Genomic DNA, 23,392 nt, shown 5'->3' on the forward strand with positions numbered 1-23,392 from the left:
AGCACAGAGTAGAAAAAGGGACCAGCACCTTGCTAGATATTACTGAATGTTCCCGTCTAATACGGCCCCGTTTACACTCTGCCTCAAACAGTCCACCAAAGATCAAAGGATCTGCAGTCAGAAAGGTTCAAATTTCAGTGACACTATTTATGAGACTTGGGTGCAACTTTTTAGAGGCTTTATTCATCTGTAAGAAGGAGTAAAGAGAACATCTCACAGCATTCACAATTAAACTAATTAGTAGAAGAAATTAGGTCTGAGCTTCTCTGTCTTTCTTCTACTCGGAGAAATAAATGACACTGAATATGAAGTACCTATAATAGTGCATGGCTCAGATGGGCATCCAATAAGTAACAGCTATTATCATCATCACTATTACTATAACTAGAGAAGATTACAGCTGGCCTTGTCAAGGTCTCTTTCAGCTTCTGGATTTTAGGAAAGGCAGAAAGAGTTATAAGAATGGGTAAAAAAGTATAAAGTAAAGAAGAGGCAAAAACCTATGGAAAACTCCCCTTTGATTTCTGTTCAAAGAGTCTGATGCATTATGTACACTAAAACTTTATCAGTGGCATAAACTCCTGACCAGTTATTTCACCTTTGCTGCTTGAGCCCACACGGCCATTGTGAGGGGGACAGTGACGTGCCTGGGACTGCGTTTAGCTCTAAGACCCAGCATGTCATGATGGCAGGCCTTAGTACCTGAACTGAAGCAAAATGAGTAAGTCCAAAAGTACACCTTTGAAGTACCCAAAATAGTCCCAATGAGTATAAAATTCAGCAATCAGAACTTATTTGGGGAAAGCAATCAAGGGACAGAGAAGTACTTAAGAAACTCCTGCTGTAGTACATATATTATTGAAGACAAAAGAACCTTAAGTTTAGATGGTCCTTGGCTTACAAAAGAGCTGCATTTCCCCAAGTCCATTTGAGTCGGTATTTGGAACCTGAAACACATATCCCATCAAGAAAAGAATTCATAAATGGTGGTTTGCTTGGGGCCAGGGAACACTGTTTAACTCGCCCTGTAGCGGAGGAGTCCCCTGAAGGGTGCTGCTGCAGAGGTAACGTAATGGCACTGAGAGCTCTAGCTGGGGTTCGGCACACCCAGCTTCGCACCCTTGACCTGCCTCTTCTTAGACAGATAGAGCCTGGGCCAGTAACTACATCTCTATAATCCTCAATCTGCACTCTTGCCCCCAGTTTTATTGCAGCGTAAAACTGGTATGAAAAACTGCACATAATTAATGTATACAATTGGGTGAACTTGGACATATGTACATACCTGTGTTGCCGTGACCACAATCCAGGCAATAAACATACCCATCATCCCCCAAAGTTTGTGTTTCTGTCTCTCCTTTCTTTCTTCTGTTTGTTCTTTTCTCCTTTTTTTCCCCCCTTCCTTCCCTACTTTTTAAAAATAGTTTTGAGGTAAGAACACCTGACATGAGATCTCTCCTGACACATTTTTAAGGCCACAATACCTTTGACGATAGGCACTACATGGTACAGCAGATCTCCGGGACATGCTCATCCTGTTTAACCATAACTTCACACCCGCTGAAAAGCAACTCCCCGTATCCTCTCCTCCCATCCCCGAAAACCATCATTCTACTGTCTACTTCTACACCTTTGACTATTTTAGATGCCACAAGTAAGAGGAATCACACAGTATTTGGCCTTCCGTGACTTATTTCACTTAGCAGAATGTCTTCCGGGTCGATCCACGTTGTCCCAAATGCTAGGATTCTTTTGTCCAATGGGCATGAAAACAGTACCAGTCTCATGGGTCCCTGTGAGCAGAAGCTGAGACCATTCTGGAAGCACTCAGCACAATCAGCCCTCAGTGAGCGTCACTGACCACTAGTGTTAGTGACAGAAGTGCAGGCCCGATCTTCTCTTTCTTATGTGCAGCTTTACCTGCCAGTGACGTCAGAACTAAAGAAAAAGCCATGAACACATTAGAGTGTACTCTCCTAACAGAGAAAAAGAAGAGAAGAGGCCCGTGGCCAGACTGGTGTGATTGGGGTTCCATGCAGACTGGCAGATAAACATAATCCTTATACGTGCATATTGTTAAAAATACAAACAGGACAAAAGGCGTAAGATGGAAAGAAAAATGCTTCCTCTCCTTCTGATACCCTACTGTTGCATATTCCGTGTGTCCCTCAGGCAATTCTTATATGCCTAGATTAGCCTAAATTGATCTCTGTACCTTTTTCTATCCCCGTACCTGTCAAAACCTTTAACTCTTTACTTACACAAAGGGATCATGCTATGTATGTGACTCTTCTCCGTCTTCTGTTTTCACCAAGCAATACGCCTCAGAGCTCCTCCCACAAGGCAAGTTCAGATCTGCCTTGTTCTCTGTGATGATTCAGAGGCATTCCATCGTATGAATGTACTTGAATTTTTTAACCTGACCCTGTCAGTGGACATTTATTTTTTTTCTGAGCATTTTATAACAATAACGTTGTAATAAACATCCTTGTACACACAAATTTATGTAGTTTTGCAAATTTACCAGAGAGTCAAGTTCTAGCAATGGGATGCTAAATTAAAGAGTGTGTGCTTTCATATCTCTGTGGAGAAATGCTGCCAACCATTCCTTTAGAGCAGCGTGCAGAGATCGGCTCTGCTGCCCACCGTGTGAGAGCTCCTGCCTCCACTCCGCCGGGCCAACACCGGGGGTCAGTGAGCAAAGAAAACCTTGCCTTCATATGCACAAGTGTAACATCTCATTTTATGTGGCTTCTCTTTCATTATGAATGGTGTAATCATAATATTTGCCTTCCGTGTTTGCCATTTGTATTTATTTTTCTACGAAATTCTTGTTCATATTCTTCATCAAGTTCTCTATTTTTACAGGGCTGTTCTTTCTTTTCTCAGTTAAGTAAATTGGCCATTTATCACATACTTATATTTTCTTATAGTAATTTGAATGCTTCATTTTGGAATACCAAATATTTGTATGAATTTTAGTTGACTTCTGGAATCTTCATTCATTTCCACTGATGTATTTCTTTTTCAGCTCTAAACAGTTTCGGGTATTATCTTGACAGATTATTTTTCTCCTCTCCCTGTAATCTTCTGGCTGTTCTTACAGGTTTATTTTTCCAAAGGAAATTGATTGCCATTTTGTCAAATTCCCAGAAGGAAATCTTGATTTCTAGTTGGTATTTATTTAGAGATTAACTTGGGGAGAATGACAACTTTTAGAACTTTTCTATTCAAGAATAAGGTACAAATGTACATAAGTCTTCTTGTATGTCCTTTGGTAGATTTTTAATGTTGATTTTACATCAGCCTTTTGTGTATTATATAATACAGTTATTTTTTCCTATATATCTTTATCATTTGGTTATTATAATAAATATCTCTTCTTTCATATTCTCTATTTATGTCTTTAGCTTTATTATATAATGAACCACCTTATCATATTCTGTTAACATTCCGAGCAGTTTTTTTAGTTTTATTCTCTCAGGTTTTCTTCATATACAGTATTCCTTTTATTTTTTCCCCCTTTGGTCTAAATGAATTTGCCAAAACCGGAAAATGTTAAAAATATAAAGACAGATGGTATTTGTCCATGATTTTAATGAGAAAACATTTAATGCTGTAAGATTTGTTTTTTTTAACTAACGTTAGAAAAAATATTCGTCTATTCCTATTTTTTTAACTCCTAAAAGTTACTTATTCCTTTTTTTCACTATTGAACTTGATCAAGTGCCTATTTGGCACCTATTAAATGATTATATGCTTTTTATCCTCCAAGAAAATTTGACAAAGGTAGACAAAATGAATCATAAGAAAATATTTTGAAAACTTTCATGTGAATACATTTGAAAGCCTGGTTGAGATGGATGTGTCTCTAAGAACAGTCCTCCCAAAGATCTTGCTCGCTGGAAAATCTTTGGTTTACCCTTAACAACAATTTGGCTGGGCATCACGTGCTTAGTGCAAACTGAAAAATGCAGAAGTCCTGCAACTCAGAAATTCTAATGTTTACCTTAGAAAAACGTTCACATTTGTGCACGCAGAGACACCCAAGGTTGTGTATATCATATTGTTTTTATCAGTAAATATAAATGTATAAAAATGAAGATGGAATGATATGCATACTAAACTTTTAAAATAGGTCTAGATGTGTATCTGGGACATTTTAACTTTTGTGTTAATTGTGTAACTTTTAAAACGGTAACAACGTGGCTCTTCATCATCTGTCACACACTTAGGGCGAAGTGGCAGGAATGTGACAAAACATTAACACTGTAGTTCTTTCTGAGTGGTAGCAATGGGGGTTGGCATTATTCTTTTTTGCTTGTTTATATTTAAGTTTTAAACTAATAATTAAATCAAATTCTTGAGTCACTCTTCTTCTTCAGAAGTTTACACTATGCTTCATTGTCTTTTAGCTTTGATTGTTGCCTTGTAAGAATTCTGAGGTGAGCCTGATTTTTCCTACTTGTAGGCAATTTCTTTTTATGTGTCAAGAAGATGCCTGAAGAACTGATTCTCTGCTGGGTGGCAAAGGTAAAGGGATTAAGAAGTGCAAACTGGCAGTTACAAAATCTTCATGGGGATGTAAAGTACAGCACAGAGAGTATCGCCAATAATATTGTAATAAGTGTGTGTGGTGCCAGGTTGGTACCAGACTCAGCAGAGGGAATCGGTTCGTAAGTCATATAAATGTCCAATCATTATGCTACACGCCTAAAATTAATATAATATGGAATGTCAACTGTAATCGAAAATTTCTTAAAATTTAAAGATAAAAGAATTGATTCTCTAGCTTCCAAGTTTAACCGGAGAATGTATGCCTTGGCACTGAAGCTTTGTATCAATCTTTCATGAAACATAGTATGTTCTCATCTAGCGAATCAGTGATTTCACTTTTTTTGGTAATTCCTTTTAGAATTTTTTTCCCTTCTATTCTGTTCTATTTTTTTCTGTTCCATTTGTTCTATTTTCTAACTCAGATATATATCTTTTCTTTTTTTTGCTTTTATCAAAATTTTTTTTGCTGTTGTCTTTGAGTTCCATAAGTATTATATTCTAATGTTTAAATCCCTACTTTCCCTTTTACAGTCGGTAATTACTTCAAAACCTTTCTTTTATGCCATTATTTCGAGTTTTACCCATGCCCCTCCCCTTTCTCCTGTATTTCTAATGTACTTATCATGGGGGGTAACTACATTGTTTTGCCCCTCCATTTACTGGTATTCCCTTGACTCTGGCATTCCCCTTTTTATCTCATTCTATAGCTATATCATCTTGCCTTTGGTTTCCTTTTATTGAATCCATTGTCTTTTAAGTTCCTTATAGCAAAAAGCAACACATAGATAATATGCTTCCATTTCATTGCTAGCATTCTTCCAGACAAATCCTTCTTCCCGACAAATCCTTCTTCCCTCACGTTCTATCCTCCTCTCTCTCATTTCCTTTTTGTTCCTTTATCTTTGCCCAGTTTCCATTTGCTTTCTTTTCACGTTGCTTATATTCAACCTGAACAGCTCTGTCGAGACTGTATAATTGCTTTTTGGCTCTCCTCCATATTATCTGACACTTTCATCTTCTTTATGTGCAGCCTGAGTTGGGAAGTTCAGATTCTTCTATCCAGGGGTGAGCTCAGCTGGGACTATAGACAGCTATGGTGAGCAGACCTGGGGCTGCTCTCGCATCTTGCTCCTTATACATAAAGATCCGGCATCTGGGCCTATATCTTTTAAGTCACCCTAGGTTACGGGATATTATCCTCATCTTCCCAACTTCCCAAAAAGGTGGAGCTGAGGAAGCTTCATTTAGACAGACCCAGTGTCTACTTTCTGTGTCTCTTCTACCCAGCAGTGGATCGCACTTTCTTCCCAGACAACACAGCCACCCCTCCTCCAAAAGAAAGCATTTTGGCCAAATTAACATCCTGCTGTGGTTTAACAACCGGACCCTCCATGTAGCTCTTTCTCCAGGCTCCTGCTTCCCCCATTTACTTTACCCTCCATCGTCCAGTCAGCCAAATCACTAATTAGTGCTGGAAATAATCTGCTCAGGGTAATTATAGTCACTCCCTATTCCCTCTCAGCTGTCTTTCCACCTGGCCGGTTTCATTAAGGTTAGTCCTGATGCTGTTTCTTCCTTTGGTAGACACTAAGGGTTTGGGGAGGGCTTTTCAAATCATCTCCACGGGTGCCTGCACACGCACACCTTGATTCTATCTAAATGGAGGATACTGGCGAGACTGCTCAGGGCTTTGTCCACTCACATTCTGTTCCCTCAGCTGCGTCCGAGGAGCCGGAAGTCCTAAATGGAATTGAGAGCCATCAAGGAACTTGGAGTCCTGTGGTTTCTTTTTTCCCTGGCTGTTCCATTGCATGAAGCTGTACCTCTGCCTTTATTTGATGGCTATGAGCATATTTTGTTGGTTTTTAAGTGTATTCAATCTTTGGCATGCCATTGGCTTCCTGGAAGAGGGAGATTGTGTGTTTTGGCTTCACTCCGTCATCTTATCCTGGAAGTAGAGCTCAGGTTATATAGCTCAGGGACTCTCCTCCCAGAAGTAACTCTAAGCAAGCTTCACTATTCAACAGTAAAGACATAAAAAAAGTGTGCTCAATTTAACCTGAGAGACAAAAAGGTTGGGGGGTGGTAACATGTCTAATGAGATACATGCTTGTATGTGTGTGCGTGTGCACGTAAACTTGAAAAGCAAATAAAGAACTAGGCCCATGTAATTGGAAAGCTTTAGGTGTTCATTAAAAATGACAAGATAACAACTGCTTTCGTATCACAAGGGAACTTAAACCAGGACCAACAGTACTCTTATGGCTCAGTTTCGAAAAGGAGGTCAAAATCTTCCATTTTATGCTTTCTTTGCATTTACTACCATTCCAGTTTCCTCTGAAATGTAGAGATGTGGTCAATATACGTTTAACACAATCACATTTAATGGTGAATATTATAACCTCTAAGAGTCTCAAAAAACAGGATTTAAAAGCAGAATCCTTCAAAACATACAGGCAGGAAGCAAGAAATGATCATTAACACTTTCTAGCCTTCCGGGAATTCTAGTAAATATTTTTCTATCAGTGAAGAGAACTGTTAAGGAGATTTTCTTCTGTGGCCCCTGGGTCGAATACAAAAGCTTCTTTTTTCTTCTGTCATGCTGGGTTGAAATTACCTATATTATTTCATGTGCCAACAGCAAGGTAGTAAGACAATGAATGTAAACCTATCTGAAATCATGTGACAACCTTAGCCTGATACTTTTTAAAAGGCCCTAAAAATACTGTTTCAAGCAATTGATCCACTCTGGCCCCAAGATCAAACCATGACAACCCTGGAGAGAAATTACTGAAACTGGCCAAATCTGAAGAACATACATCACAGTGATTCTGCTGAGAAACGCAGACTCGGCATTAGCATTGCTGTCTTTCATAATTAACACAGAGTGCACATTTTAATCATTATGTAATATTTTACTTTGTTCTAGACAAAATTAAGATCTTTTTCTCCAGAAACTTGATTTCCCAGTTTTATTTATCCTGCCAAGTGCCAGAAGCAGAGGTCTACGCTGGGCGCAGCCAGACGATTCAGGAGGTAAACACTATAGTCTCCACGTCTACCGTCTTCTGCCCTTAGAATCAAAGGTGGGGCTAAACTACAAACGCAACCCTTTTTTTCTCCTTAAGTTCAGAAGAACCAGGCTCTACACTAAGTCTGTTCAGCCAAGGCAGAGCAGATGATTTTGTCAACTACCTGGATAATTTAAATAAATCAAAACAGGAGTAACAGCAACAAAAAATTACCTAATTCATAACCTCTGGAATTTAATGAGAGACTAAATTACCTTAGGAAAGTGTGTAGATGTGTTTTTAATCATATGTATTTCATTCCCTGTCCCTAGGGCCTCTTATCAGAGAAATCACAAAAATGCCATTACCTTCTCGGAAATACACACCCAGGCGGACATTTCCCTAGACGCCCTTAGGGGATCACTACACTAATTTACATTTGTGTTGTACTACTGTCAAAAATCACCTTCATCTAGACCTGCTCTTAGTGTTGGTCCAAATGCCCATGTTATTTACAAAATCCTGATCATGACCTTCAAACACTGTCTGAAGTGGCTCTAGCCAATCCTTCATACATCGCCCCTACACGACAGCACGTACTGTGCTCCTGTGTCACAGAAGCCCCATGCGCACCTTTAGCAGTGGAAACTGGATGCCTCCAGCATCCATTACCCACCTCTCCCACTGAGTAACAGCCATGAATGAATCTTGAGTTCAACTGACCTTAACATCCAGTCTCAGGGATGTTCATTAACTTAACCTATTCGGGATGATACCCCCTTTACCACAATTATTGATAACCCAAAGATAACCTAGTAGGTATATGGCACTATCTCTGCCAAAGTGAGTAATTCAGGTATAGACATGTGACCTAAAATTGTTGCAATCAAAATGGATCTCAATTTGTTCAACGGTCCAGACACAAGAAGCTCTCTGCATATTCCCCATCCCCCTTCTCTGGCTAAATTAACAAAAATGCACATAGCTTAGGAGCTGATAGCAATATCTTGTTGACTTACAGAGGAAGACAGACGAAAATAATCATGGACAAAAAGCATCAGAGCCCTGCAGGTCTGCAGGTATTGCAAACCTCTGGATTAAATCACCCCGGAAGCCTGTCTACTCTAGTTTCCAGTTTCAGCAGCCAGTCCATCTCCTGTTGTTTCGAGGACCAGTCCGGATTGAGTTTTTGTCATTTGCAACACAAAGCATCTGACTGACACACCTCCCTCCTGCTTCCCCACTGTATTCCGATAAACTTCGGTTGTTGTAACAAAGATCCAAAATAAGAATGACTCAGTCCAGGGACAATATGATGGTTCCAAGGTGCTGGAGCCCAGGTCTTTGTGTCTTGTTGCCCTGCCCCACCTTGGATGTATTGTCACCTGTATGGTTGAAAGTGGCTCATCACCAAGTCCGTGTCCTCAGTGAAAGATGAGGAAGGGGATAAAAAGGAAGGAAATGACATATTCCTTTTAAAGGTGCAATTCAGAGGTAGCACGTACTACTTATGGTCCTATTCTACTGACCAGAAGATGGCTGTATGGCCCCAATTAGCTATAATGGCGGCTGAGGTAAGTGGTCTTTATCTGGGCAGCCGTATGTCCGGCTAGAAGTCTCCCCTGTGGGAGTTCTCCACGCTGACTTTCACCACAGATGGTCCCACGTGGCTGTAACGGTCTATCATCTATGATCTGCCGAGTCATCTCACTCGTTCTTTTAAACCTCTTTAATATTCACTCCAATCTAGCAGAATCTCAGTCCCATCTGCTGAGTTCTACATGAAAATAATTCCACATTGTGTGTATGTTTGTGTGCATACCAACTAAAGTTCACACTGGCTAATTTCAATATTCTGTGGCTAATTTCAATCTTTGATAGGACAAACTGGAATTAGCCAAGTTATTTTCACTTGATGACATTAAAGATTTCAAAAATAATATTACTACAAGTGTAGGCACTTACTGTCTAAGGCCAGTTAATGAGAAAAGATTTTGTTTTTTACACCAATTCAAAATGACAATATTAATTTTAAATGTTATGGACAATGCCAACCTTAGCCAGAATTCTGAATTTCTTCTAATACTTAAAATCCACCAGTTTGTATTATTAGGGTTCATCCAAATTTTTGAGAATACCTTCCCAAGTGCCTAGGAAGCTGCGTTCACTTGTAGAGTTTTAAAACAAACATGTCATTAAGCCGTTCGCTGAAAGATACAGGGCCGAACCTCGACACTGATATCTGGTACATATGCACCACGCAGGGGCCTTAAGTGACAGACTCCGATGCATATGCATGTGGTGTTGTTGACTGTCCCAGAAGATGAGCTTGTTCTCATCCCAATGCCCAGGCAGGAGCTCTACTCAGGAATACGGTATGTGCTTAGGATGAGGAAAAGACCAGAATGGGGATTCATAATAAACATGATCATAAAAATAATCTACATCAACCCAAAAATCATGTATTAATCACCAACCGTGTCCCAAGTGCTGTGTGAGGTGCTGGGGGAGATAAAGAAGAATGAGTCAAGGTCCCGGCGCTCACGATGAATTCGGTCTTACGTCGCACACAGTGCTGTTGTTCAAGGTCCCCACTGCCTGCAGGAAAATAACCCTGCTACTAGGCAAGGTACACAGGACTTTTTAATCATGCACTGGCTCTTACTTACTTGGCACTTTTCTGTAGCAATCTGCACCCTCTGCTCACATCAGTAGTTGTAGTTACAGGAACTTTCTACGCTGTTTCACACTCTCCGTACCTTTCCATAAACTCCTACCTCAGCCGGGTCTCCCAGTTTACTACTCAATCTTCCAGGCTCAGCTCAGGTTTTATCCTCCCTGTGAAGAAAGTCCGCCCTAACCTCAGTAAACAGTGTCTAATTCTCTCCAAAGAAATCAATGTCTCAGGTTGCACCCGCTACCTTGTTTCTGATAATTTACTGACCTCTTTCATCCACTAGACTGTGGGGTCCCACGGGACAGTGATTTCGGCCAGTCCATCTTCATACCTCCTGTGCCTAGAACAGTGCCTTGCACACAGTCAGGGTGCAATCAAAATTGTTTGAGTTAATGAATAAAGGATCGGCTATGTTAAGTTTGTAAATGAACTCAATGCAAATTACTATAATTCATGAATAATTCCTTCACATTCTAAGGGAGTCATTTGAATTCTCTGAACATTGCCCCCATCACTGTTTGGAATAACACAAGCTTCTGGCTTCCCCAGAGGATTCTTTTGGAAGATTTATTATTTATTGTGTGTGATGCAGTTTGAACTCCTTATTATAACACACTATTGCTAAACACTAAATAAATCTTCACCACCACCACTCTGCACCGTTTTCTGAGCAAGTTCTACAAGCACGGAGTATGAGCTAGTGGTATGCTGCGGGGAAAATCCCCCCACCTAACCACCACCTTGGGCTCCCTAGTTACGTGGGCCCATTGTACTGGTAATGCAACCTGCTGTGCCATTTGAGCATTACATCGGAAAGAGTCAGAGGGGGAACAGTAGACTCTGATTGGGAGAAGGCAGAGCGACATCCGGCAGTCAGCTCTCCTGTGAAGCTGTAGAGAGAGCTTTCTCTTGAGCTGTTCAAAAGTCCATTGTGCACCCAGTAACCAGAACCTTCTATTTAGTGAGAAGAATAACCCAGGGATGCTTCTCTGTGTAGTCAAAGAGGCAGCTACCCACACGGCACAACACTAAAGGTTACCGAAAGGCCTGCGTGCTGCCAGCTCTGTGCCCATGTTGAGTCTTTCCTTTGGCTGAAGGAAGGCATTAGGTCTGTTTCCTTATATGGAAGTAAGAGGCACTGGAGTCAAGTTGAAAATGTAAGTCTACCTTTTCATTACTTGTGCCTAGAGCCACCTCTGGGAGCCCTATGGAGTAGTATTTTACAGCAATTAGGATCTTAAGATTTGGAGCCATGTATTTCTTAGTACAAATCTAGCTCTTTCACTGACAGCTACACCAACCTGGAGGTCCAATAACCTATGAAACAGAAATAAGAACACTTCTAAAGCGATGAGGATTGTATGAGGTAAATGTGAGTGCCTAGCATCGTATATGTCTTACAATAAATGAAAATGTGTTTTTGTTGTTGTTATGACTACAAATAATAAAGACTCAGCTTTGAGAGGTACATTAACTCATCACAGTCAGGACGTCTATAGTGAAGAGACAACGCGTTCAACGTTAGTCCAGAAAAACCCCCCACAGGATACATGTTCTCATTATAAGGATAGGATGCTGTCTATTATTATCCATGATAAAACACAGCATCACAGTAAATCTCTGAAATAAAGGTATGATATCCAGTTTCCCGGGCTAAGAGGCCACTTAAAAATCAAGCGCAAGAGAAAAACGATGCAATCCGAGGTGCGGTGACCCAGGATGGTGAGGCTGCTGCCGGCATGACACGGCCGAATGTTTTGCAGCAAACTTTTTTTTAGTAAGTAGAAAAGGTTCACGCTACAATAACAATAAACGTTTAGTACAGCAGACACACAAGCTGGTAACATAGTTGTTTGTCATCACGATCAAGTATGGCGGCACAGACCGTGCGCTACCCTTTACAAGACTGGCAGTGCAGTGGGTTTGTTTACAGCAGCAGCACCACAAGCACGGGGTCACGCGTTTGCTGCGTTACGACGTCCGAGGGCTGGCTACGACGTCCCTGGGTAATAGGACATTTTCAGCTCCGTTATAATCTAATGAGACCGCCGTCATACATGCGGTGCATCTGAACCTCAGTGTTGCTCTGCAGCCCGTGACTGTATACACAGAGCTGACCCTTGAACAACGCACGGGGTAGAGATTTCAACTTACAGTCGAAAACCCGCATGTAGCTTAAGTCGGCCCTCTGCGTATATGGATTCCCAACTGCCCGCTGACCCTTGAACAACGTGGGTTTGAACTTGTAGACTCAGCTGAACTGTGATGGTCAACTGAAAAAAATCCATGTATAATAAATAGATCGTGCAGGTCGAACTCGTGTTGTTCAAGGGCCGACTGTAGTTTGCAGAGATTGGTGGGTGTAAATAGGAATAGAGATTTACACGGCATTGAGTTTATGTCAGTCCCTTTACAGCAGAGCAACCTGGCAAACGCCACCCCAGGTGGTCCAGGTTGACGTTACCAACAGAAGTCACGTCAATCCCACGTACTCCTGATCGAAATGCTGAGAATGACACTGTATTCTACGATGTTCGTCCTCAAAATCCATAACCCCAGTGTAATCATGATGTCAGACAAACCCCCACTGAGGGGCATTCTATCAAATGTCTGACCAGCACCCAGACCTGTCAAGGTCACAAAGGCAAGGAGAGTCTGAGGAACAGCCAGGCCACAGGAGCCTAAGGAGACCAGATGAGCAAATGCAATGTGCTGTCCGAGGTGGGGCCCTGGAGCAGGAAAGAGCTATAGGGGGAACTAAGGAAATAAAGTACAGACTTCAGTGAAAAACAGTGGATCATTATTGATTCATTAGTTGTAACAAATGAATGTAAGATATTAACAATAGGGGAAACTGGATGTGGGGCTTAAGGGAACTCTCTGTACTACCTTCCCCACTTATCTGTAAACCCGAAACTATTCTAAAATAATGTTTAACTAAATAATTATTAAAAATAAACACACAAACAAGTAAAATCCTCAATGTGAAAAGACAGTCCTCCATCACAGACAACAAAACACGTACTACTGGGGCCTCAGATTTCTGAATCTCCGAGTGAAGAGGCCAAAACCACCCACCTGCTTACTGTCCCGTTTGCTATTTACTCCTGTTTCTCCCTCAGGTCACAGGTAGCGCAGTGCAGGACAGGAAAGAGCTGTTCAGAATGGAAGTCAAAGTGTAATGTATCCCACAGAAAGAGCCAGGGGACAGATAAAGTGGGTCACATTAATACTCTTGCCTCTCGCTGTCTGAGGTTGTAAATGATGCCAGTTTCCTCAGGAAGAACACGCTGGGGTACTGCAACCCCGCAGAATTATATGAGGGGCCAGATCCTGCAAAGGAGGCTGCTTTGTAACTTGCCTAATTCAGGCCAGGGTGGATTCGGGTGTCCTGAATTATCTGGATAGTTGCCCTGATTCTCTGTGTTGACTGTGGAGACCTGGCCTTTGAGGGAAATAGGCCATGCATTCCCCGAGATACCCGTTTCCTTCCTGGAGGATGAAAAGTCACTGAGAGGCCTGGAAACTCTTTACAGCTGGATTGAATTATGAGCTTGTAAGGGGATTTACCCACGTAAGCTCCTCCAGAGTAGAGGCCAGTCATACACAGTACGGTGCCTCTGCAGAACCGCTCCCTCCCTCTCCCTTCAACAGTCGGCAGGTGAGCCAGCAGCCAGAGCTCCAGGGGACTCTGATTACAGGTGTCCTCTCGCCAGCTTGTTTTCAGTCAAATGAGAAAAGGAGGCACCCTGTCCTTGTGATTTCGTCTAGACAGACAGCTGTTTTCTGCCGCGTGGGTATGTTTGTCCCAGAGTAAACGACATGTTAGTTTTATTGGTTTCACCAAGGGGAAGGGGGATTGTCCTGTAGGTTTTTTTTTAAGCAGTGAAACCGGAGAGAATTAAATGTCACCTGTAAATTCCCAACTCCATTTCTCCTCTTTGTAAAAGTGAACTTTTATAAAGGACTCTTTCTATTCTATTGTTATTTCAGACAGGCAAAAAGATGGCACCTGGCTTGCCTCTGCCTCAGCAAGGTTGTGACACCACCCTGGATAAAGAAAAGAGATTTGTTACTACAATTAAAATTAGCTGCCATGTTAGCAAGTGAGATTTGGGGTTAGGTTACGGTCAGATATTGGGAGAACAGAATCTGTGAAGCTTCCCCCATGGTGAAATTCTTGAACAATTCAGAAGCCTCCTTCTTTGCTCAGCTGCCTGGATATTGGAAGCGGTATCTAAAAAAAGTCTCTCTTCATGTGTAATGGCATGCATTCCAAGACCCCTTCCACAGAGATGCCTACGGTGACCACCCTTTTAAAACAGCACCCCCAAGCCCAAATCTCTGTCTCTGAGTCTTACCATTTTTCTCTGTGCTTCTTCTACACTCCGATGTGTGTGTTTGCTGCACTACCCCACCCTCACTAGAATGTAAGCACTGGAATAGCAGGGACTTTTTCTTTCTTCACTGCTCCGCCCCAACTTCCAAAATTGTTTCTGGCACACAGAATGCAGGCTCACAGGCATAACCAAGGCAGGGGAAGCGAGGGAGGTCCCCAGCCCGGAGCACCTGAGAACCTAGCTGTTTGTGGCCAGGTCTCTGCCCCCCGAACGTTTGGATTGGGACTGCACCATGGCTGCCCCCTGCTTCCCACAAGGCCCTGATTTATATCAAAGGGAACAATATTTGGAACACGTAACAGCTTAAAACTAAAACCACTGATGCTCAAATTAATCATACCCATACAGGAATCTTTTCTTGGAAAGCTTACATAGTGTCAATAAACCTTGGTTTTTCCACAAAAGTTGGACCTAATGGAAAATATGGGTTCTGTGTGTGTGTGTGTGTGTGTGTGTGGCCATGCGAGGTGGTTGAGGTTCATTTCTGAGGGCGACCAGACGCGTCATGGGGACGCTGGAGCATCTGTCCAACGAGCGAGGAAGGACGGGCCCGCGAAGCAGCCGGGAAGGGGCTCGGGGAGGGAGGACAACATTTTTGTTGGAAGCCTGTGAGCCCTGCTATACACTGTTAATTGGTTCTTACTTGGAATAAATAAGTGTACTTTCACTTCCATAAGCACATAGGAATTTTCCAAGATTTCACACCAGGGAGTCAGGTTCATCAAATACTTTCTCAGGTAACCAGAGACACTGAAGTTAAGAACAATCTAACAATAGCCAGGGGGGAGTGGGGAGGGGACAGTGGGGAGAAGGGTTTACAGGAACTACTATAAAGGACAAAATCAAGGGGGAGGGTGGAGGCAGGGGAGGGAGGTGGGTTCAGCTGGGGTTGGGTGGAGGGATGGGGAGAAAATGCAGACAGCTGTAATTGAATAACAATAATAAAAATTTTTTTTTAAATCTATTAAAAAAATACTTTCTCACGTTAATATCACTGAGCCAAAGCAAAAGACCGTAATTATTCAAATTAATGGCTTAGTGGGATATAAGGGTAAACAAAAGTGCAATCAATGAATTTGTTATTGTTCTGCCTCGTTGTAAGCATCAGCACTCAGTATTTAGCTCTAACACACCCACTGGACAGGAAATAACAGAGTTCGGAGAGAGGTTTCCTACCTTGCCACCGCCCCTGCCCCCGCCACCCCCGCCCCCCCCCCCCCCCCCCCCCCCCCCCCCCCCCGGGCAGCTGCACAAAGCTGAGGGCTTACTAAGTGCAGAGGGCACCGCAGGACTCCCAAGCGCCTCTGGTAGGGCAGTAAGAGTGTTTCGGGCTGATTTTCACACTTTTATTTAATAAATGAAAAGAAATCGGTCTCTGTTAAGACTTTGATAGAAAACCTTCTGAAATAGGCACTTTTCAATTTCCTCTAAAAGATTAAAAAACAAAAAAACCTCCGGCTGCTTTCAATCATTCTTTAACAAATACAGAGTGGGGTAAAAGGTGGTTTCCAGTTGTGAGTACGCAAAACAGAGTTCATTCTTGTATTATTATGTATGAATTACTGTATTATTTTCCATACGAACAACAGTAAACCCACTTTCGCCCCACCCTGTATTTACCGAATGTCCCCTACATCCCCAAGCCTGAGCTAGCTGCCAGAAAAAAAGATTAATGTTGGGTGATAATTCTCCAAGGGTCTCTTGCATTTCTGCATGTCTTATGATGAAGTGTTGACAGTTTTGGTGACTACCCTTTCAAGATGTTTGCACAAAAATTTGTTTACAAATGTACAGCAAACAGCCGTGGAAGACAGAGCGTCTCCCTCTCAGGCAGAGAGGGCAGGTTTGTTCCTGAAGCAGACATGACGTCTCCTTCTGGGCAAACGTGGGGCAGGTTTGCTAGCAGCCCCTTAGAAAACTGGAATTTTTCCTACACTCAGAGTGCCTGGGCTGGGACACAGACCCACTGTGTGCGCAGCATCCAGCAGGGCTGCCCTGCATGGCCCCACAGGATTTGGGGGCGGGGAACTGATGCAAACAGAAAGCACAAGCTGTGCTGTGAGGAATGAAGTTCTCTGTCTCTGATGCAGGGGTCCCCAGGCCTCTGGCAGCACCCATGAAGCTGGCAGGCGACCTTGTTGGCGTGTGAGCAGGAAACATCCCCAGCCCTCCCCAGTTCTTGACATTCAATAACTCACAGCAAGGTGATGTGGTCTTTGCGGGGAGGGGGGGGGGTAAAAACAACAAAAAACCCCTAAAATAATGTATACGTGGAACAACAGAGGTATGTGTCAGGTGTTACGGGTGCACTGCAAAATCAGGTAGGAGGGACAGGTGGGAAAGGTTTCTTGGAAGTGATCCAACCTGAGACAGAATCTTCCAGATGAAGAAGGCGGCACTCACTGCAGGCGTGGCGGCAAACCAGTAGGGTGTGTGCAGGGAACTCAGTGACTCCCTGCAGCAGAAGTGTCAGGTGTGAGCCCAGGGCTGACCCACACTACGGCTGGAACTGTAGGCAGGGGCCAGATTATACCCCAATCTCTTTATAGGAGCTCAATTCTAGTTGCAGCCCCATGGTCTCCTAAGAGAGACACACCTGGCAATCCACTGTGGCACTGGAAGAAATATACTGGAACACACACACACACATATGTACACACATACGTGTGTATATGTATATGTTTTATTGAAAAACCAGTTCAACCTTATTAGCATCTGATATGTGGATTGCCAGTGACTCACTCACTCGATCTGTACGTCACGCGGCGTATGATGACTCCCAAGGGAAAACGGTGAAGCTCCGAGATCACTAGCAGCGGGTGGCATTGCTAAAACCATGACTCGGTTAAACCGACGGGCAGATTATACCACCTGGTTTTATTACGCCAACCCTCCCAACATGGACAAGCAGCTTAAAAAGATCACTGCAAATAAACCACAGACTGAAAATAGCAGGAATAATGCAAATACAAACAAATGACCCCAAAATAAGCTGCCACTTCTAGTCTGATCTCTTCATCTGCCACACCACATGCTAAAATCAATGACAACTTAATTAGATCTGAACACAGGAATTTGTTTTCTTGTTCATTGAACTATGGATCTATATTGACTATTGTTAAAGATGAACTGCATGTCTGTTGGTTCTTGAGATACTAGCTAATGGCAGTATCATCACAATTGGCCAGGTTTAAAAACTGAGCCTCCTAAACATGGGGTCAATCTTACCGTTTTTTCAGTGTTGCTTAATGTTTTATGTGCCTCAAGCCAGAAAATACTGTTGGAAGATGCATTAAAAATATTGCTGCATATTTGAAGAGAGTTGTATTAATACAAATTATACAATGTGGTAGACTTGCTACATAGTCGGATGAAAGTACTAGGGTTTCAACATGTCTCAGCTTTTGGTATTTGCTAGTATGTTTCCAATGATAACATAGAGCTACTTTTGGTGAAAGAGTCAAGCAAGTGATTCTCAGCTCCAATTGCACATTAGAATTAACTGGGTAAGTTTAAAAAATTTTCGTGGTCAGGTCCCTCCCCAGACCAATTAAATCAGAACTGATATAAATACTGCTCTCGGTGGGAAAGAGAAAAAGGAAGGTTGCAGCAAGAGCATCTCACCCTGAAACCCATGCCTGAACAATTCACAAGAAAACATTGCTACAAAGAGGCTAAAGTCGGGCTGGCACAAACTGCTGCTGGAGCTCATCAACGTGCAGCCAGTTCTGCTATAACGTAACATCTGCGTTCCTCACAATCACAGCAGCACACTACGCAAACTGCAGTAAAAACCACACGGCTTATGGAGAAAATGGAGTAAGGACATAACCCTCAAAAACTTCAGGGCCAATTTTTTCTTAAAGCTGAAATTTAATAAAAACAGAAGCTCACTTTTACATGGCTAAGAAATACGTAAATATATAATAAATTGGGCACTGTACCTTGAAAAAGCCCTGAGGCTTTGTGGAAGTGAGTGTTGAAAGGACTGCAGCTTATGGGCTGTTACGAAGTGGTGCAGAAGGGTCATCTGAAATCACATGAATGTCGTAACGCCAGAAATGAGCAAGTATTGGTCACAACACACAGAACATACTCTATAACACGGTAAACTGAGGCAGCTGGTAGAAGCTTGAGGGGTGCATATGTCTGTGGCCGGATCCAGCTATTCTCTGCATTTAGCTAGGGTAATACAGTGTTTCTTGTGGATGAAATTGTGCATGAGCAAACACAAAATTTGTGTCACGTTCAAAGCGTTCCCCAATATATCAATTGCATTGGAATGAATTCTCATTTTCAAGCAAGTTTTACAACAGAACCGACTGTCCTTATTACAAAAACGACACATTGAAATAAAGCATAACCTTTCAATAATTTGCAGTGAGATGACAAGTGACCAAGAAAATCCTTTATATTACATCAAGGTTTGCTGTTTATCTCACTGTAAATAAATAAATAAATAAATAAATAAATAAATTTTCCATTGAGTTTATTATACCAAAAATAAAACCCTCAGTAATTTAAATTTGCTGACCTCTCCTGGTATGATAAATGCCTTCTGTAAGATGGTACCAAGTAGATAGTTTAATTAAAATATACACACACACTTGCCCTGCCCAGGTAGCTCATTTGGTTAGAGCATCATCCTGATGCTCTAAGGCTGCAGGTTCAATCCCCAGTCAGGGCACATACAAGAATCAACAGTGAATGCAAAAGTAAGTGGAACAACAAATCGACATTTCTCCCCCTCTCTCTAAAGTTAAAAAAAAATGCATGCACACAAACTCTCCCTTCATCATAAAGATGTCATTTTAACCAAGAGGGAGAAAATTTCAAAAGACAATTGGGCTCTGGAGGGAGCATTTTGAAAATAAACAATTGGAAACAAGTCCATGAATTAGGTAATTTTTTTGCTGAAATGATGTTTGTCATATATAAAACCTCTCGTCTCTGCACATACTAAACTAGAAACTGAACTCCCCAATCCACCTAAAAATCTTCCACATGAGAAACTCCTGTCTGTGGGTTTTGAAACTAATTGTAAAAACGTAAAAAGCATCATCTCAATTAGTTTGTGGGGAATGTCATCAAGGAAGATTGAGATTTACTGGCCAAATTTAATAAAAAACCTTTGCATTGTTGATAGATGAAATTGAAAAAATCAGTACCTAGATTTAATAAACCTGATTCCTTTTGAACAAATATCTCTTTGTAAGAAATCTTTTGAGGTGTGACAGCCCATAAAACCCAGCATAGAGCCCAGCTGCCCTTGAGGACAGACCTTCATACCATTACATCATAAAGAGCTAGGCTAAGACTCTCAAAAAGTTTGAGAGCATATTATACCACAGCCACATTGCTCAGTATCAAGAGTAAAAAACATTTCATATCATGAATAAGATAAAATACAACATTATTTTTAAATATTTTTGTCTTTCACGTACCCATTTTTCTTTAGGTCTAATATACATGTGGATAGTTCATAAATAAATAAAAATACAAACAAACATATACAACTATGTTTTCAATTTTTTTCATGACAAATGTCATCATCCCAAAAGTTCTGGAACCACTGGGACAACTGAAGCAACTGGGACCACATTCACTGGGTCTCATCAGAAATCCCACGTTAGAGGGTTTGATTTTCTCCTGTAAATGAAGCCTCAAGGTATGCAGTTCCAGGCTGGGACTCAAAAAAGGCCCAAACTCCTCCTATCTTTCCACAAATCCTTATTTAACATATGAATTTGCCCTCCTGGACCCAGGATGGCTGCTGCAACTTTGGACAGCATGTCCACATTTCAGGCAGAAAGGAAAGGGAAAGGTGAAGGGAAAAGGACAGAACTCACACATACACTGAAGACTTGAACAGTTAGCCTCAAAGTAGGTACTCAGGGCAAAGAAAAAATCTAAGGAGGTCGGCTAAGGTTTTTGCTGTATTGTGCATGTATCAATCACGGCAGACGACAGAGCCAGAGGCTGAAGGTCTTGGGCCTCAGCAAGACTTACTGTAGAGAACTGAGCTGAAAGCCTGACGGAGGGCTGGCTGCACACTAGCATTAAGGGGCCAAGGTGAGCCTTGACCTAGAGTTGGGCCCGGGCAGGTGAGCCATAGGGTCCTCACCAGCAACAGCCTGGTGCCCGCTCTACATTTGAAAGCACAGGTTCTGGAGACATGAGGTCAGCACTTCTCTGGAAAAGAGTCATCAGTTCGAAGTAGAAAAATACTATGGGAAGGAAAAGCTAAATGAATTTCTCCTAAGTACCTCTCCTTTTCACATTTTTTAACCCATTAATTCAGTTTTACAAACAGCAGCTCATCAGAGCACCCATGGCCTGAACTAGACAGATGGGGGCCTACTTCAAAATATGAGTATTCTTTGGGAAAACCCTAACTGGAACTGCTGAAAATCAGTCTATGAACACTCTCATTCATTCACTCGTAGAAAGCAACCTAATGATTTTAGGCTACAACAGGCAACCCAAACAAAGAAATAAATATAGAATGTCCACAGCTTAGAATGGCAGCCAAGTTCTCTGGGATAATTTTATCCTGACAAGGAAAAGTTATCCTGATTTATATTCTGCTTGATTTCCTCACATATAGCGTTTTTGAGAGTTTTTGCTCTGCAATATTTAGAATCAGCTATTTTGTTAAAACAACAGAAAGAGTAACAAAGCATGTAAGGCCAAGATTAGATATCTCTCACAAAATGAGCTTTGCACATTATTCATTTACTCCAAACAGGGAATGTACTCAATTACTGCTGAGAGGCAGCCACTCAGGGCAGGACAGTTCATACTGACTTTGGAAAAACGATTTCTTCGCAGAGAGGATGTTTTTGTTAAGGTCACTGTCACGGGCACTCACGCCCCTCCCAGTGATGATGTTTGTTCTTCACCCTCCTGCACGCTGAACTCTATAGAGCGCCACTCTATAACCTGAAAGACAAATGGAACTCTCCCTCCTGGACTTTACGCTCTGAGGATGAGAGCTCCAGTAGAAGTAAAGGAGAGTGTTTGGGGCCCCCCAATACAGGGTGCGAGTCTCCCTCCAGCCCACAGGAGCCCGCCCTGCTGCTCAGAGACGTCACTCCACGGCTCGCCTCCTCTCCCTCTCACACTAGAATCCTCCCCTGATTTAAAACCCCCTCCTGGATCCCGCGTACCGCTGCACGTATGAAATGGTCCGTCGCATTCTCTTCGTACCACGGTTCACAGATGCTAAGTAATCTAGACGGTCTGCACCTCGCAGCTCCCGTTCTCTTAACTCACCACAAGCTGCGGTCCATCAACCAAAGCCTGCTTAGCCAGCCACTTCTGCAGAAGGTATCGTCGGCCCCCGATCTCCTCTGTGCCCCACAGGAGCACACAGGTCTCCATGATGGGCTCCCCTTCCTCGTCCAGCTCTCCACCCATCAGCCCTCTTTGCGTCCCACAGCAGTTTCACACTCCCCACTTCCCAGCCCCGGCTCTGTGGTCAGCCGTTCCATACCCTCCCCCCTTTCTTAGAGCCCCCCCTTCTTCCTCATATGCACAATCCTGACTCCCAGACCTTGAAGGAGCCCCTGGGCCTTTTCGTATCTGCATCTTTCTCCATTGCCCAGTTAGTCAGCATTCAGTTTCCTGTGTTGTTTACCAAGTCCAACCTTCACGCCTTCGCTCGGGGCACCGCTTCTGCTAGCAGTGCCCTTTGTCCCTTCCATAGTGCTGTCACCTGTGCCTGCCACGTGTTCTCGGACATATGAGCACTTCTGTGTGGCCTTCCGTGACTAACCCCACACCACGCAGTTCCGTGAACGTCCCCTTGTAAACACAAGCACCGCTTCTCCCTGGCGCATGAGTGTGCAGTCCTCGTCTCTAATGCCACATGCCTAATTTTAGGGACTAAGATGTGCAAATACACACACATATGCACACATAAACATACATGTAAACACAATAGGTACTCAGGTGATGGATTAATTCTGATTCGGATCTTTTTTGAAGAACAAAATGGCCGCTCCCAGGAAGCCACTGTCCACCCGAGGCCATGTCCACCAGCACCTTGTCCACTGCCCTGTCACTGCAGAGCTGGCCGCAGGGCAGCACAGCTCACTGCCTGTCTTCTCCGACCCCCAGGGAGCGCCTGGGGACCAGGACAGAGTCAGATCTAGCTCTGTATCCCCAGCACCTCACTTAGTGCGTGCGACACAGCAGGGGCTTCACAAATACTGGCTGCACACAGAATTGAGTTGGGAGATGGAAGACTCCAAGCAAGGCGTCACCAACACCCAGGGTAAAATTAAGATTTGGTAGGGAAGGAAGCTGTCCATAATGACACTGTGAAGGATCAAATTATACAATGCCCAGTATCGACAAGGGTTCTTTCATGTGTGTTTCAAAGGCAAACCTCAGCATTATAAACAGTATATGGTAAGCTTACAAAAAGAACAGGAGAGGAAATGTTAATAAATATTTTTGTTTTGAAGGGCAATAGTCAAACCCAAACCTCAAGTTCTAACACATATGCACCCACTTATTCAGGAAATTGTTAGTAAGTATCCATGCGTGACATGATAATATGATAGTGACCATAATCAAATTAGCAAGGGCACAACAATATCAGCTCATGATGGGACAGAGAAGAAATCAGACAGACCTGACTGAGAGGGAGCCATGGCAGGGGGGCGTGGTACTGAGAGTGGGTGGCTGGGGAGGGCCCCTCTGAGAAGGGGCACTCCAGCCGGTATCTGGATGACAAGAAG

General features: G+C 42.7%; 1 protein-coding gene across 4 annotated transcripts in view; it reads right to left on the reverse strand.

Annotated features, from left to right (window-relative positions):
- RTN1 (reticulon 1) overlaps positions 1 to 23,392 on the reverse strand; it is a 161,118-nt gene that overhangs the window by 108,735 nt on the left and 28,991 nt on the right. Inside the window, exon 1 of one of the 4 annotated variants that reach the window (XM_045201174.2) lies at positions 14,607 to 14,646. The exons of the other annotated variants lie outside the window; for them this stretch is intronic. The gene's annotated coding sequence lies outside the window, so the exon portion shown is untranslated. Of the gene's footprint in view, positions 1 to 14,606; positions 14,647 to 23,392 lie in introns of those variants that run through there. 4 annotated transcript variants of the gene reach the window in all.

Source organism: Desmodus rotundus, chromosome 7 (genome assembly GCF_022682495.2).
Source record: "Desmodus rotundus isolate HL8 chromosome 7, HLdesRot8A.1, whole genome shotgun sequence".
In the NCBI taxonomy this organism is placed as follows: Eukaryota; Metazoa; Chordata; class Mammalia; order Chiroptera; family Phyllostomidae; genus Desmodus; species Desmodus rotundus.